Below are 15,330 nucleotides of genomic sequence, written 5' to 3' on the forward strand. Positions count from 1 at the left end.
AGTTATTTTCCAGTGAGCCTTGTGGCGAAATGAAAAAGATGGATGCTATTACTTTGCTTCCAACAATCCAATTTTACAGAGCTTATTGCTCATAAGAAGGCAACACAAGGATAAGTAGAACAGCACTTGGTAGGGCGCATACCTCTGCCAGACTGAACAAATTACATTTTGTATCCCACTGATAGTCAGATATGCATGCAGACCTGAAGAAAAAACCAATCGGCATGTTCTTGTCACATAACCGACTCATCCACAAAGTTTTGTCATAACTCATCCAAAAACTTTTTGAAATATCATGTAACATTTCATTTTTGGTACCATCTCTCAATGGTAAAGAATGACTATGAAAAATTTTTTTTTAATTGTATGCAGATCAGGATGTTCACCAAAATCGAATTGATCTGTTCTTGTCGCACACCCAACCACCTGTCCACTAAGCTTCATCCGAATCCAACCATGACATTTTGAGATATCGTGCTATACATGGTTTTTGGCCCAATCTCTCAATGGCGAAGAATTACTCAAAAACTCTCGAAATAGGATCCGGATCTTCACCAAAATCTAACAACTCGTCCTTATCACACACCCAACCTGTCCACCAAATTCCGTCCGAATCCATCCACAACTTTTTGAGATATCCTGTTCACAGACAGATAGGGGTGAAAACGTAAGCTCCGCTCACCTTCATTGGTGGAGGTAATAAGTTGCAAAAAATTAACGAGTTGAGATGTGGGCTGAATATCGGGAGACGTTTAAGATTCAAGGTATAAATACGTCTCATTGTCATATGACCTTCCCCATGGGGAGGTTTCGTATGTCAAGTTTCAAGTTTTTTTTTTCATTGAACGATTTCAGAGAAAATGATGTACAAATGTTTCCCTTTAATCCAATGTGGCTGCCATACCATGTCACTGATGACATCATAAATTTAATCATTTACTCACATCAGGTCACAGATAAGATATGTGAAGTTTCAGAATTTTCAGATAAGGATTTCAATTCAACCAATTATGGCTGGAATACCACTTCACCGATGAGGTCATCGTTATCATCCTATATATTCCGTGGGGGCTTAATGACATTTGCCAAGTTTCAATTTTTTTCGTTGAGCGGTTTCAGAGAAAATGATGTCCAAATTTTTTATCATTTATTCCAATATGGTTTCCATACTATGTGACCGATGATGTCAGAGTTAACAATGAAATATTTTCCATGGGGAGTCCCTCCTATGTTTAAAGTTTCACATCGATTGGACAAGCGGTTGCAGAGCAAAAACATTTTTGAAGCGAAAATACGAAGATGTGGACATGTGCATGCAGGCACACACTCACATTGCTATCATCTTGCATCCCCTGTGGGGCAAGATGAACAAAGGAATATCTAACTCATCATTTGATTGGTCATCCTTGTGCTATATTTCCACCCATCCCACTTTGGCACCATTTGGCAAAGCGACACACGTCTGAGCCAATGTGAGTTGGCTAAATTTAGATGGAAGTACAGTACCAGGGACAGCCAGGTTTCCAACCCAAGTTAAGTGGTGCACAGAAACAAGGCATATGTGTGTCAAAGGACCAGCAAATTCACGTACCATTTTACTTTGATGATAGAGATATCAAGGCTCATGGCAGAGCTGGACAACAGAAGAATTCATGCTTACCCAATGCCAAAAAGGCAGGGGAGAGGAAGTGGACATTGTTTCGAAGAAACTAACACATTGGGTCAACAAAAGACTTTGCCTGGTAGAATATGCCCAGACAACATCTGGCCTTAGAAACTACTTTGGACATGTATCTTCCTGGGAATGATTGTGGCTGATGGTAAGGCCCAAGACCAACGAGACTCCACTTCAGCAAAATGATGATTACAAAGGGAGAGAGAGGATTTCAAGGCAATCCTTCAGCTTGGACAAAGTAAAAATGTGGGATTTATCTGGGTCAAAGGGCATGTTCCATTTGGTGGATCAGTTTTTATCTTCTTTTGGTCATCCATGTGTACAGTAGTGACAAATTCTATTTCAATTTAAGGGAAGTGTACTCACCCAAACTACCCCACCCCACCCCACCCCAATCCCTCCTCCTTCCAAATTTCCAGTTTTCCCTCCTGAGAGGATCCTTCTGCATCCGTATCGTCCACCCCATGCATCCCCTCATGCCCCTCATTCCTCTCTATATGCATTATTTGTCCAAATCTGCCTCCATCTTGGCCTTCAACTCCACTGTTGGTGCTTACCCCCTCTCCCAACTGTTGCATTTGTCCTGATCTGTTCAGTGTATGACTACTAGCCCTTTCACAAGTATCGATAATGTGTAGTAAAAAAACCCCAAAAACTGCAAGGGCACTCTCCGACATCACCAGATACGCCTCCACCCACATCATTACATCATTATACATATTTGTACCAAATTTGATTTAAATCCCTGAACTCAGATTCAAAATAGTAAATAATTCTGGCCTCCAAACCATGCATCCAATCAAGTTGAAATTTAAAACATATATTCCCCATGACTATGAGATTATAATTTTGATGTTTCACGTCGACTGATAAAGTGGTTCAAGATAAAAAAATTTTTAATAGATTTTCGTTCAATCCAATATGGCTGCCAGATCATGTGATCTATTAATTATTCAAAAACACCCTGGTATCCCCAAGGCTTGGGGAACATGTGAGTGAAGAAAATATATTTTTTAAGATTTTAATTCAATCCAATATGACTTCCGCATCACGTGACCTCTTAATTATTCATGCACACCCTGGTATCCCCACGGCTTTGGGAACATGTGAGTGAAGTTTCCCCTCAATCTGTCAAGCTGTTCTGGAAATGATTAAAAAATAAAATTCTTCCAAAAAACATTACAGCTGCCAAACTGTGACCTATGATGTCATAGGTGGAGAACTTTTTGTTCCTCATGGATAGGCGATCATACCTGTAAAGTTTCGCCTTGATCTGTTAAGCCATTTCGGGCGAGACAAATTTTGAAAGTTTTGATGTTAAAAACAATATGGCTGCCGAACCACATGACCGATGACATCATCATTCTTTTTTTTTCTCCCATACAATTTAGCCCGAGATGCCCCTCAAAAAATTTTCAAACTGATCGGATAAAGCGTTCAACGTATGCAATTATGACGTCATAACGAAGCCACTTATGACATCATCAAAAAAAAATCACATGAGGAGTACTTCACATGTACCAAGTTTTTATTTTTTCCATGAGCGGTTTTGGAGATACAGAGGATCAAAGTTTTTACATTTTTCCAACAGGGCTGCCGCACCATGTGACCGATGACATCATAATTGTCATTACAACATTCTACAGGAGGAGTCACACCGATGGTGAAATCTTTGTGTCAATCGGATAAGCAGTTGCAGAGAAAAAAGAAAATTAGCACGGACGGACGGACGTACAGACGGACAACCCAAAAACCTCATGCCTCCAGCGACTTCGTCAGTGGAGACTTATCATCGGATATTTTACCTCCACCTGATTTCAGCTCAAACACCTACCGTGGGATACTTTAACTCCACCCAATTTCAGGTGGGACAGCCAGCTTAATGCCTCTTTCTAGGTACAATGTGCCACTCATATGGACAGTGCACAAGACGAAAATCTCAAACCAAAAACGAAATCCTCAGGTTCAGTCATTTTCAAGGTGTTATAGGTCATGGCAATGGAATGGAAAGGTGGAAAAAAAATTGTGATTTATTTGTACATGTTGGTAAGATATCTACTCTTTCTTTAACTCTCCACCAGAAAACGAAATAACACAAATCCGGTGTTCAATCAGACCATGTCTTTCGTCTTTCTCAATCAAAGAAATGTGATGAAGTATAGAAATTGCTGCCTTGCCTGTGCAGCAGTGTTTCCTGATTACAAACACCAAAGACAGGTTTATCTGAGTCAAACGAATGTCAGGTGTGATCCTTTGGTTTGGATATGGGTGGTTGGTGGCACAATGATGGGGGATCTAAATGGAGCCATAGCCTGAAAGTAAAAAATGATGATTGGACATAATTAAGTCAGTGGGTCTTTCAGTTATAAAGTAGTTAAAGCAAAGAATTGTCTCCCTAGAAAAGTAATGCCTGTAGAAGGGGTGGATGGAGGTTCAAATTGTAATTATTTCGGTACCTGAAAGCATTGGAGATAGAGGAGACAAGGGATATTGGCAGCACTTGTGGGGAGCCTGTGTGTGGATGGGTGATGGTTTCTGGAGTTGGTGCAGCACAGGCATGGTGGGCTCAATGGCCTCCTCCTGCACCAAATTCTTTGTGTGAAACAGTGATCCTCTGTATGTCCTTGATTAATTAATTATTGGAGGATATTGGTTTAATGACCAATGCATGATGGATAACATCATGACAATCTTCGATAGAAAAGTACAATAAATCTAGAACGTACTTGTGATGCAACGACATCATTCAGAAAGTGATTTTTAGCATCTGAGATGAAAAAATAAATAAACCAAGAAAAAAAACGGTTCAAAACATGAAATCAGAGCCATATCACGAGACGTATCACGTGCTTTCGATATGGTCTGGCACCAAACTCTCTCCTTATGGTATCCAAGGCCATCTCCACTCATGGCTCACAGACTTCCTCTCCTGTCGCAGTCAACGTGTGGCCCTAAATGGAGTTCTCTTGTCTCCTCTTCCTCTCCAGGCTGGAGTTTCTCAAGGCAGTGCTCTGGACCCTGTTCTTTTTCTGGTTTTCATCAATGATCTCTCCGCCTCTCTCTCTCTCTCTGGAAAATCCTCTTTATCTCTTTGCTGATGACTCCACCCTCTGCCGTACCATCTGTCATCCCTCAGACCGGCAAGCAGCAGCTTCTTCACTCTCTGCACATCTGGATAAAATCACAAACTGGTCCAACACGTGGAACATGTTATTCAATCCGGACAAATCTCACACTTTAACGATGTCTCTCCAAAAGGGCAATCTGGAACCCCCCCCCCCAATCAGTTTCTCAACAATCCTCTTGAAGAAGTCCTTTCATTCAAACTTCTGGATCTCACTATCTGCCATGATCTTTCCTGGGAAAGTCACATTTCCAAGCTGGCCTCCAAAGCCAATTGCTGACTGGCATCCTTCGTCGTGCAAAGTCCTTCCTTGGCACACCTGAGTAACTGAGCACAAACAAAGCTTTCATCTGCGGCCTGATGGAGTACTGCTCTCCCCTCTGGTCTGGTGCTCCCGCCTGTCACCTTTCTCAGCTTCACGCTGTGAAAACCAAGGCATTTAGGATAATCATCTCCCGCGATGAGGCTGAGTATTTGGGTCTCTCACTCTCTCACCACAGGCAGGTAGGTCAGTGGTCTTTCCGTCTTCTTCCGTCTCCTCTCCGGCCTCGTGTCCCCCCCTGCTCTGACTGCGATATGTCCCCCCACCCCCATATTTCTGCAGGGTGCTGAAATTCTGCCAGAAACCCCCTTCTGCTAAAACTACCAAAATCAAGAATCTCTGTTCACCTTCACTCTTTTATTCGTCTTTTTCCCACCTTTGGAACAAACTCCTACACTATTCAATCCCACTCCTCCCTCCAGGTCTTCAAAACAGCTCTTCAACACCATCTCTTATCTTCCCCCATCCAAACCATGATATTTTTACCCCCACTAATCCACCCCAACCCCCCACCTCTTTCATATGCCCTGCTTTCGTTCCTGAAAGTCTCTGTAATGTAAGAACCTGAAAGTCCCTGCAGTGTCCATCTTTTTAGCCCTGTGTACCCCACCCCATCGCTCTCCCTTCCACAGATCTCATGTTTGTTCCCCACTGTTTTGTCCTTCCATCTCCCTCCCCTCTTGTCTCCTGCTCCCCTTGTTATACGTTCTGTGTTTGCTCTTATACGAGCCTCGACATTGTACATTGTTAAAAATAACTAAATAAAAAAACGAGCACAGCACTCAGTCGAGAGCACACCTCCGCCATGCTGATCGGTTTGTTTTGTCTCCCACTGATAGGCGAGATGTGGATCGTTTTTCATACATCGTGTACATTTTGGGCCAATCACTCATTGGTAAGGAATCATTAAAAAAAATTCTCGGATCCGGATTTGGATCTTCAGCAAATTATAATCATTTCGTTCTTGTCAAAAATCCAACATCTCCACCAAATTTCTTCTGAATCCGTGCACAACTTTTTGAGATATCCTGCTCACAAACAGACAAACAGGCAGACAGGGCTTGAAAACATAACTTCCGCCCTCTTTCGGTGGCAGAGGTAAAAATATGGGAAAACACTGCTTTTTATTGTTTTTTGTAAATTTTTTTACTCATACAAGATCTAAGACTAACCCTAACCCTAACCTAACCCTAACCCTAACGGCTTTTATCCAACTTACACACACACACACACGCACATACAGACTCAGACATTACGAACACTGAACTTGATTTGAGACCAACACAGATGGTGACCTTGGGAAAAGTGAAGTCACACCCAGGAGCACTCTGGGTATCAGCAATCTTGTGACATCATTTCTTTCCACAGTCAGCAAGAAATTCTCGACTTTGAAAATGACGTATGTCCGCCATGATCGCTCGACGTGCTTGCGCATAAACCCCTCGTAATGAAGTAAATTGGTATGGCCTGGACATCCTTTCATGCCTCCCAGACAAGGACTGCAGAATGAAAGGATGACAAAAAAAAAACTTTTAAAGAAGCCAAAAGTACATGTAAACACTTTTGCTCAATGTCGAGGTGTTTCTTGCCTCACAATAGGAAATAGGAAAAAAATGACCAACTTCCTATTGAGCTGTGGTGCCCCTCCACAATCGTATGGATTTTCGGATATGCATGTCAATATATATGTATATATTGGTTTGGCCCGCACGGCATTCCACTCTGAGCACTTTGGTACCTTTGGTACCATCGAAGGTGGATGGAGGTTGTGTTTTCACCCTTCAGTCTGTGAGTCGGATATCTCAAAAAGTATCCACAGATTCGGATGAAACTTTGTGGACAGGTTGGGTGTGTGACGAGGACTAATTGATCAGATTTTTGTGAAGATCCGGATATGAGAATTATTTATTTATTTAGTACGTGGTTCTTCGCCATTGAGAGATGGGGGCGAAAACGATATTTCAAAAAGTTGTGGACAAGTGATGGCAAAATTCGGTGGATGAGTTGGTTAGGTGACAAGAACAAGCCGATTCGACTTCGGTTAAGGTCTGGAATCAAATCTGGCCTATCAGTGGGATAGAAAATGCAAACTGTTCAGCCTGGTGGAGGTATGGTCTCTACCGAGTGCTGTTCTCGTGCTGTTTTGGGAGGACTGCCATTCTAGTTCGTAATGCCACGATCAAAGGATCAAACTCGTACTTTGTTGATGTCCATTGTCTAAGAATGTCACTGTAACCCATGTAAAGGTACACTGATGTCTTTCAATGTCCATATGCTACATGTGATGTATGGTTGTTGTTGTTTTTTTTCTTTAACATTCTTCTTCCTCTCTTCCCTATACAAGGTGTGAGGTCCAACAGTACTAAGCGTCCAACTTTCCTTGACTCCGATTACTCCTTCACTTCCCCCTGTCCTCAGCCAACTTTTTCTACCCTCCAAGTCTCCAACCACCCCAACCTTAGTGATATCCCTCCTCACACAATCTTCCCATCTCAAACACGATCTACCTCTTTTCCTCCAACCTTGCTACCTCAACCTATCCGCCTTCTTTGTCATTCTCTCTTCCTCTATCCACACCAAGTGTCCGGCCCAATTCAGCCACCTTTTTACCAATCTCCTCAATCAAGATCGTGGATGGTTGGAGAGTGGAGAGAGTTGGTGCTTTTTTTTTTCTAGTGCCTAACGTACTAAATAAGGTACATGAGGCACTAGAAAAGGTTTGGGTGAGCTCTCGCCTGGTATTGAGCAGAATGGCTGGAGTAAGAAAGTGCAGAGACTGCACAGAAGACACCACCAAATCATGCAGTTGCAGGTAAGCTAATCACAAAGATGCCAATGCTCCAAATGGATTCCATATAGACTTCAATCTAGTTGCATCAGGTGTGAGGTGTTGGAGTGCTCCATCCTTTAGTTGGCTGTTTCACCCACACCTTCTTGTGGACACAAAGTAGTAACAGTATCCTTTAGTAAGATTAGTGTGTGTGTGTGTGTGTGTGTGTGTGTGTGTGTGTGTGTGTGTGTGTGTGTGTGTGTGTGTGTGTGTGTGTGTGTGTGTGTGATTAGTTGGCAAAAGTTATATTGCAATCTGGTAAGGGCCAGCAAGATGGCCTTTCCGACAGGGACACGCATTAACCTCTGAGCTGTTTCGTCTGGGTTCAGATCTCGACCCATTGGTATTTTGTATTCAGGGTGATACATCAATGCGTGATGCTGTCAGTCGGAAAGAAAGACATCAAGCCGGAGGACCAGTCATATTTTCCATTCTTCTTTCTTTGCTTTTCCACCCAGGGAGTGCCCCCTTGGTTTTGGGATTATCGAGTTATCGAATGAACCAGACTCAGTGGCATAATCGGGAGAGCGTCCGCACTCAATTTGGAATGTCGGTTCAAACCCCAGCAGAGTCATCCAAAGACTTTCATATAAATGGTATGTGCTGCTTCCTTGCTTGATGCTCAGCTCGAGGATAGAGCACAGGAAGGCAATGGCAAACCACCCAGTGTAACCCTTGCACAGAAACTACTTCGGCAGCAGCGACACTCCGGAACAGAGTGTGGTACAAGTTTAGTTATCTTGTTCCGTCAAGTAGTGTCAAGACTTGAGGCGGCATTCATGATCAGATTTCTCCAAACATCCCTGTCCTGCACTGCTTCTCAAAGCTCTGAAAGAGGAGCTTGGTGGCAGCCTTCACCCCATCCATCCAGCACATCCACTGACTTCACCAGACTTTGGTTTTCTGCACGCATGACGGGTCGAAAGCATAACAGTTTCTGTTTTATCACCAGCACTTCTAATTAAATTTACATGGTGGTATAATTTCTGAAGCACTGATTTGTTTGTTCTTCTTGCAGTTCATGGAATCTTGAACATTCATCTCTAACAGCACATTTCAAAACTGTCAATATGCTTCCTTCCTTTCTGTTTTTCACTGTGCAGGACTCACATCCATACATTGAAACTGGAAATACCAGAGCGTTCACCAGCCTCCTCTCATGACCTCCACCACCGAAGGTGGACAGAGATGATGTTGTTACCCATCTGTCTGCCTGTCTGTCTGTCTGTTTGTTCATTGCCAGAATCCTTCGGATTTCGGCAATTATGTTGGTCGGTTGTGCGTGTCATTCTGTGTTTGTTGGGTAGTCGATCTCGTCGAAAAAATAAAAAATTTCCAAAAATGTTTTTTTTTGAGATTTGTTCTACCCTCATTATCAGTATTTAAAATGACGTTCTTTCAGTTAATACAACGGCGATTTCGATGAAACTTGGTTGGCAGGTTCATACCATGACCTAGTTGTGTGCAAATGAGAACCGTTGCTATGGACCCCTCCGTTGCCGAGCAACGGCCGAAAAACCTCTAAATGTGGGGGTATTTTAACGAAAAAACAATCTGCAGCATTAACCCTTGAAGCTAGAATCATGAATTTTCTTGTGCTTAATCCTCAGGTCATTCCCCATTGAAAGGGCCCATCGCGTCAGGTTCTATTGGGTAGGCGACTACCCATGTCCGCCTACCGGCTTGTCTGTCTGTCTGTTTGTGTGTTTGTTTACCCTGTAGCAGCCACACTATTTCAGCGATCATGACCAAACTGGGTACAGACGTGGGCTATCGCCAAACTTAGACACTTGTCGTTTTTGGTGAATCTAGGTCAAAGGTCAAGGTCAAGGTCACCAAAAAACCGAAATTCTTATTTTTGCAATAACGTCCGCTAAAATGGTCGTATCGACTTCAAACCAAATCCACAATGTCCATCTTCCAATTCTGTGTCCAACCATATGTCTCATTGGGGTGTCACACCAACACCCTTCTAAGCGGTCGGGGGTCGAATATCAGGGGGGGTCGGGTCAAAACTTTCAAATTGCGATAAAAACGCCATTTCAAGTCCGATTGACTTCCAAGTTATGATCATGACCAAACTAAGTGCTAGAACTCGTTAAACAGTAGCACTATAGACTTATAAGAACCAAATTGATTTCCAGGTTTTTGTTTTTTTCAGAGATCATGGAGAATGGAGATATGACAAAGTTATTCCGGAAATTCCTTGCTCAACGAGCAATTTCATTTGTTTGTTTGTGTGCACGATATCTCAAAAAGTTGTGCACAGATTCGGCCAAAATTTGGTGGGCATGTTGGGTTTGTGACAAGGAAGAGTTGATTCGATTTTGGTGAAGATCCGGATCCAGATATGAGAATTAAAAAAAATATTTAAGTGATTCTTCATCATTGAGAGACGGAGCCAACAATGATATAGAGCATGATTTTTCAAAAAGTCATGGACGGATTCGGACGAAACTTTGTGGATGAGTGAGTCGGTGAGGAGAACAAGCCGATTAGATTTTTTGTTCAGGTCCGAATGCAGATCCAGCCAATCAGTGGAACACAAAACGTGAACTGTTCAGCCTGGCGGAGGTGAGCGCTGTACCGAGTGCCGTTCTAGGTTTGTTTTGTCATGTGTCTGTCAATCCTGACATTGCTGTTCTCCCAAATGATAACCATCTATTCATTTGTCCTCCACTTTTCCACTCACTTCAATCTTCGAGCCCAGGAAGATGAGGCTTTATACTATTTCCACATGATCGTCTCACAATCTGAACACGTCGATCTTCTTTCTCAGTTGATAAGATTTAAGTCTTTTTTTAGGTGTAAAGACCAGCTTTTTCATATTCCTTCTTCTCTGCCTGGAGCATTTCCATCAAGTCCTCATTACTTTCTACCAACAGAGAAAAATCGGCATACCTTCAACTTGACGCTTCTTTCGTCATGTTTAAAAAAGAACAATATTGACATGAGCAATTGATGCTAATCGAATTAAAATAGAACATTTGTAACAAGTAATGGTAAAACCTTTCTTGACAGCTAAATGAAATTCCATGTGCAAGCGATTTGTTCAGTAAATTTTCATTATAACGACAGAAAGTATGGTAGTTTGGAAATGATTGGCATGATCTTTGAGACGCATCTCAACACAGTATACTTCTCTTTGTTTTTTCTTTCTGTCTTTTCAGGAGTGAGGCTCATGGAAGAGCAAGGTGGAACTGACAGTGGGATAAACGTCAAGGTAACTGCGAAAGAGAAGGAGGAAGGAAGGGAGGAAACACTGAAACTGGCAAGTAAGATGGTTGTGTTGGGAAAGGTCAATGGGGGTAATCAAGATCATGGGTCAGAATTGGAGATGGCAAGAGATGGCGATGCACCGCTTGGTTGAAGTTCACGAGGAATGAACGAGACAGAACATCCTCTGGAAGCCGGTTCCACGGAAGGGAGAAGTGAGCAATAGACGAGTCGAGGTACTACGGGGAAAGATCTTCACGAAGACACGAGGCGGTTTCACTTTGGAGTACGGTTCATCATAGTGCATTCCCAACGGCAAAACAGACGTCCCTGCAGATTTCCTGCTTACCAGTGAAGTCTGCTCGCTAAGTTAACCGTTTTCCATGGTGAACTGGGCTGCATAAATCGCCGACTGCACTCCTCTCATGCCTTGGATTTCCAAGTACAAGATCCGCTTGCTGTAGAGTTAATCCGCCATCTTACGTTACCGAACAAAAGCTTATTGCTTGCTGAGCTAACCGAGAGTTCCATGCTTCAACATACAGCAGCAGACGGTGGTTGCCTGGCGACCTGTGAATCGTTTGGTTGTTGAAGCCTGCAGCTTTCCTTTGAAGTAACAAAAGATATGGAAGGATTCCAAACGAATCCAACTCCACGTATGTTAAAAAAAAAATAAAAAAGAACTCGGTATAACAAAATCAAATTGGATTGTTGAAGTTATACAGAACATTTGTATTCCATTCATGAATTTGGTATGCCGCAATAAAGTCTTCGGCCTTCGTGAATCTCTTCGACCCCGTACAAGTGTAAGACGCATGTAGTTTCCTGAAGAATACGTCGTCATCCAAAATTAATTCCTGGACATTGAACACAGACTTGTAGTTACGATATTTTGCATTACAGTTATCAAAACCAGCACGACGTCATTGATGATGAAACAAAATCTCAGTTCTTGCTTTGTACTCAAAATCAAATCTCATCCAACAGAGCCTGCTATTGGTGGACTCCAAATATTTTTTTCAGGAAACTTGTTCAATAACAATAATAATAATAATAATAATAAAGTACAATCAGTGAAAATGGAAATAATAAGTAGGGAGGTAAAGAAAATTCACAGATGGATGAGCTGGCCTTCAGTACTAGAGAAACAGATGTAAGACCAGGAAATGTGCAAGAAAGTTGTAGTGGGAGGGATTGTGTGTTGGAAGGAAGGAAGGCCAGGGGAGAAGGAGGAGGTATGGAGGGGTGGGGGAGTTAAGAAAAAAAATTGTTCAGGAAACAGAAGACAAGAACAAAAGAATAAGGTTAGATGGTAAAGCTTTTGTGGCAGTTCAAAATTATTTCCGAACAGAATCCTAAATCCTAACCAGCATAATATGTCTGAATAAGGCCTCTGTTTTTTTTGTTTTTTTTTCCTATTAGGCATAACCCCAACACCCCACTTCCCGACACCTCAAGTCATGCCACCTGCTGCCCATGCACTCCCCTTTTTCTCCCAAAGCTTGAATGGAAAAGGAGAGATGAGGAATTTAATAAAGCCTGGATTCCTCGGTCTGTGCCTCCTCGACAATAGGGCGTCACAGTTGGGCACGCGGAGAGCCAGTCCCACCCAGAGTGATAAAATATGCCCCGAGAGCACAAGAACACCGCTCGCTAGACATACCCCTCCACCCCGAAAATCCCCAACCTCCGTGTTGCTTCACGACAAAATCCAAAAGCTTTGCATTCCAACTCATCCGATTGCTTCTTGTCGAGCTGAAATTATTTATGACAACCAAAATTCTGTTCGTCGAACGTACGACTACGCAGTACGAGCTTTGCCACCCACATCTCTATGCATGTGAAAATCAAATGCTCTTTGAGCATGATCCATGCAGATATTTTATAGCAAATGCAATTGAAAGATCCCTCGACCACTCACGTCATCCGGCGATGTCAACATTGGACCTCCATCCATTGACTTGTTATCGAGGATCGTGTACGTGCTGGAACAGATGTAAAATGGGTGACAAAGGATTATGTGCATTGTTACAGTTGTCACAAATGGACACATTTAACCTTCTGTAACATACTACTAAGGATACTTGTTAATTACCCAGACACACATCTTGGGGGTCAGAAGGAAGTGGGGATTGGGGGGGGGGTGGGAGGGGGCTGGAGTCACATAAGGAATTATTGATAAAATAATTTGCTGCACTTGGCTTGGTTGCTTTGGATGAGAAAGTGCTGTAATGGACGTTTGGTTTCACTTTCCACATATTTGCCCAAAAATGAAGAGTATAAGACACAATTGTCATTTTGAATTGCAAATTATTTTTTTCATTTTTTTGGAAACAGTGTGGAGGCTCATGGAGGAGCTAGAACACTGAACAAATCAGGACACAACAGAATGAAAAGAACAGCAGAAAGAGGAGATGGAGGAAACAACAAAATCAAGGTTTGAGAGACAAAACCAAGGGAGACCCGGAAAAACAATGGACAAGGGGAAAATGACAGCTCGAGAAGGACACAGGGGGTGAACAAGATGGACACAACCACAAATTCTCAATCACAGAAGTGGAAGGAAAAACTGGAAACCTGGAAAAAATGTGGGCTTGGGGAGGGTTAATGAGGGGGAGAAAAGATCGTGGGTGTGGATGGAAGTGAGGTGAGATGATGTTGGTGAACTGCTGTCTTGAAAACCTGGAGGGAAGAAAGAGATTGAAGAGAATGTGGAAGTTTGTTCCACATGTGGGAAAATGTGGAACAAATGAGTGAAGGTGAGCAGTGATTCTGGATTCGGGAGTTTTACCAGAAGGGGTTTGCTGGCAGATTATGTTTGCCAGAGAGAAACCTGGGTCCAGAGAGGGGGGGGGGTTGCGGGGAGACCGAGTACAAAAAGGGCAGAGGGTGGAAGACCAGAAAAGAGGTGTTAGAACATGGAGAAACCACCAACCTGTCTGCGATGTGAATATGATAGGCCCACAGACACAGCCTCATCATGGGAGATTCTCCCAAGCATGTACCATGTGCAAACATCATGTGGTACATGCTTGGGAGCCTCATTGGTATGCATTGCTGGCTGAGCTATCGCTGATGATTCACTAATAAGCGATGAAACTGGTCCAGTAGTTGAGGGGGTGTGTGACATTGGGATTATCATGTGTGTACTATTTGTGAACGTCTTTATATTTGTTGAGGAACTCTGGAAAGGGTTCGAAACAGCATAGCGCTTACCTTGTGTAGGTCTTCTCGGGTTGCTTTATGCAGCTTCTTTGGCTCGTGGAGTGTGGTAGGGATCAATTGTTTTATATCATCTCAGCCACCTGGGTTTAGTTGATAAGGTGACATCTGATTGGCTATTCTCTCCATTCACAGATGAGAGATGTGGGTGGGTCTTTATATATATATATATATATATATATATATATATATATATATATATATATATATATATATATATATATTGTAATGCCCATCGGTACTGAGTGTATTATGAGGGGGTTTAATCCCCGTTTGTCCTCGGAAGAGCCAGACCTGGGGCCACCGCTCATGATTAACTTCGTGATACGGTGGGTTGCTTTACAACCATGAACGCCAATCAGTTATCCACGAGTTCCAGTGTCCACCGTCTAATTTTGCCATTTGATTCAAGGTCACGTGGTTTCCTGAATGGGGAGCGCACCCTCGGCAAAGCACCAATCTTATCTTGATTAGATCTTAATTAGGGCGGCCGAGCATTTAACCGCTGGTGCGTGCCGACAACTACAGGTCAATTTGTGTGGTAATTACCTCCCAGTCTATCGAGGTTCAGACAATGCTGGATCAATGGAAGAAAAGGACAAGCATGGATAGGTTGGAAGGTCAACAAAGGAGTTTATTAATGAGGAAAAATTAAATAAATAATAAACAGAACTTTCTATTACCGTGTGGTAAAAATAAATAAATTCTAAATCAATCAAAATAATCGCTAGCAAATAAAGAATTAATCAGGCACTGAAAGAAAAAGACACAAAGAGCAGATGCTTGTCTCTGTGCCTTACTTAACAATTAAACACAAGACAAGAGTACCCAGCAGATCATTCGGGGGGAGTAGAGAAATCCAGTCTCGCTCACCAAATAGAAGTCGTCATATGTCAAATAAAAATGTCCTGAAATGTGTGAGCGTGCCTTGTCCGCTGCCA

General features: G+C 42.6%; 1 long non-coding RNA gene across 1 annotated transcript in view; it reads right to left on the reverse strand.

Moving 5' to 3' along the window:
• The window catches only part of LOC147031156 (uncharacterized), a 31,432-nt gene extending 18,278 nt beyond the window's left edge, over positions 1–13,154 (reverse strand). Inside the window, exon 1 of the long non-coding RNA XR_015056695.1 lies at positions 13,089–13,154. This is a non-coding gene — a long non-coding RNA (uncharacterized LOC147031156). The remainder of the gene's footprint in view (positions 1–13,088) is intronic.
• Between the last annotated feature and the right edge of the window lie 2,176 nt (positions 13,155–15,330).

The sequence above is a fragment of the Eptatretus burgeri genome, chromosome 3, assembly GCF_056783735.1.
Source record: "Eptatretus burgeri isolate ZD-2024b chromosome 3, Ebu_testis_v1, whole genome shotgun sequence".
NCBI lineage: Eukaryota > Metazoa > Chordata > Myxini > Myxiniformes > Myxinidae > Eptatretus > Eptatretus burgeri.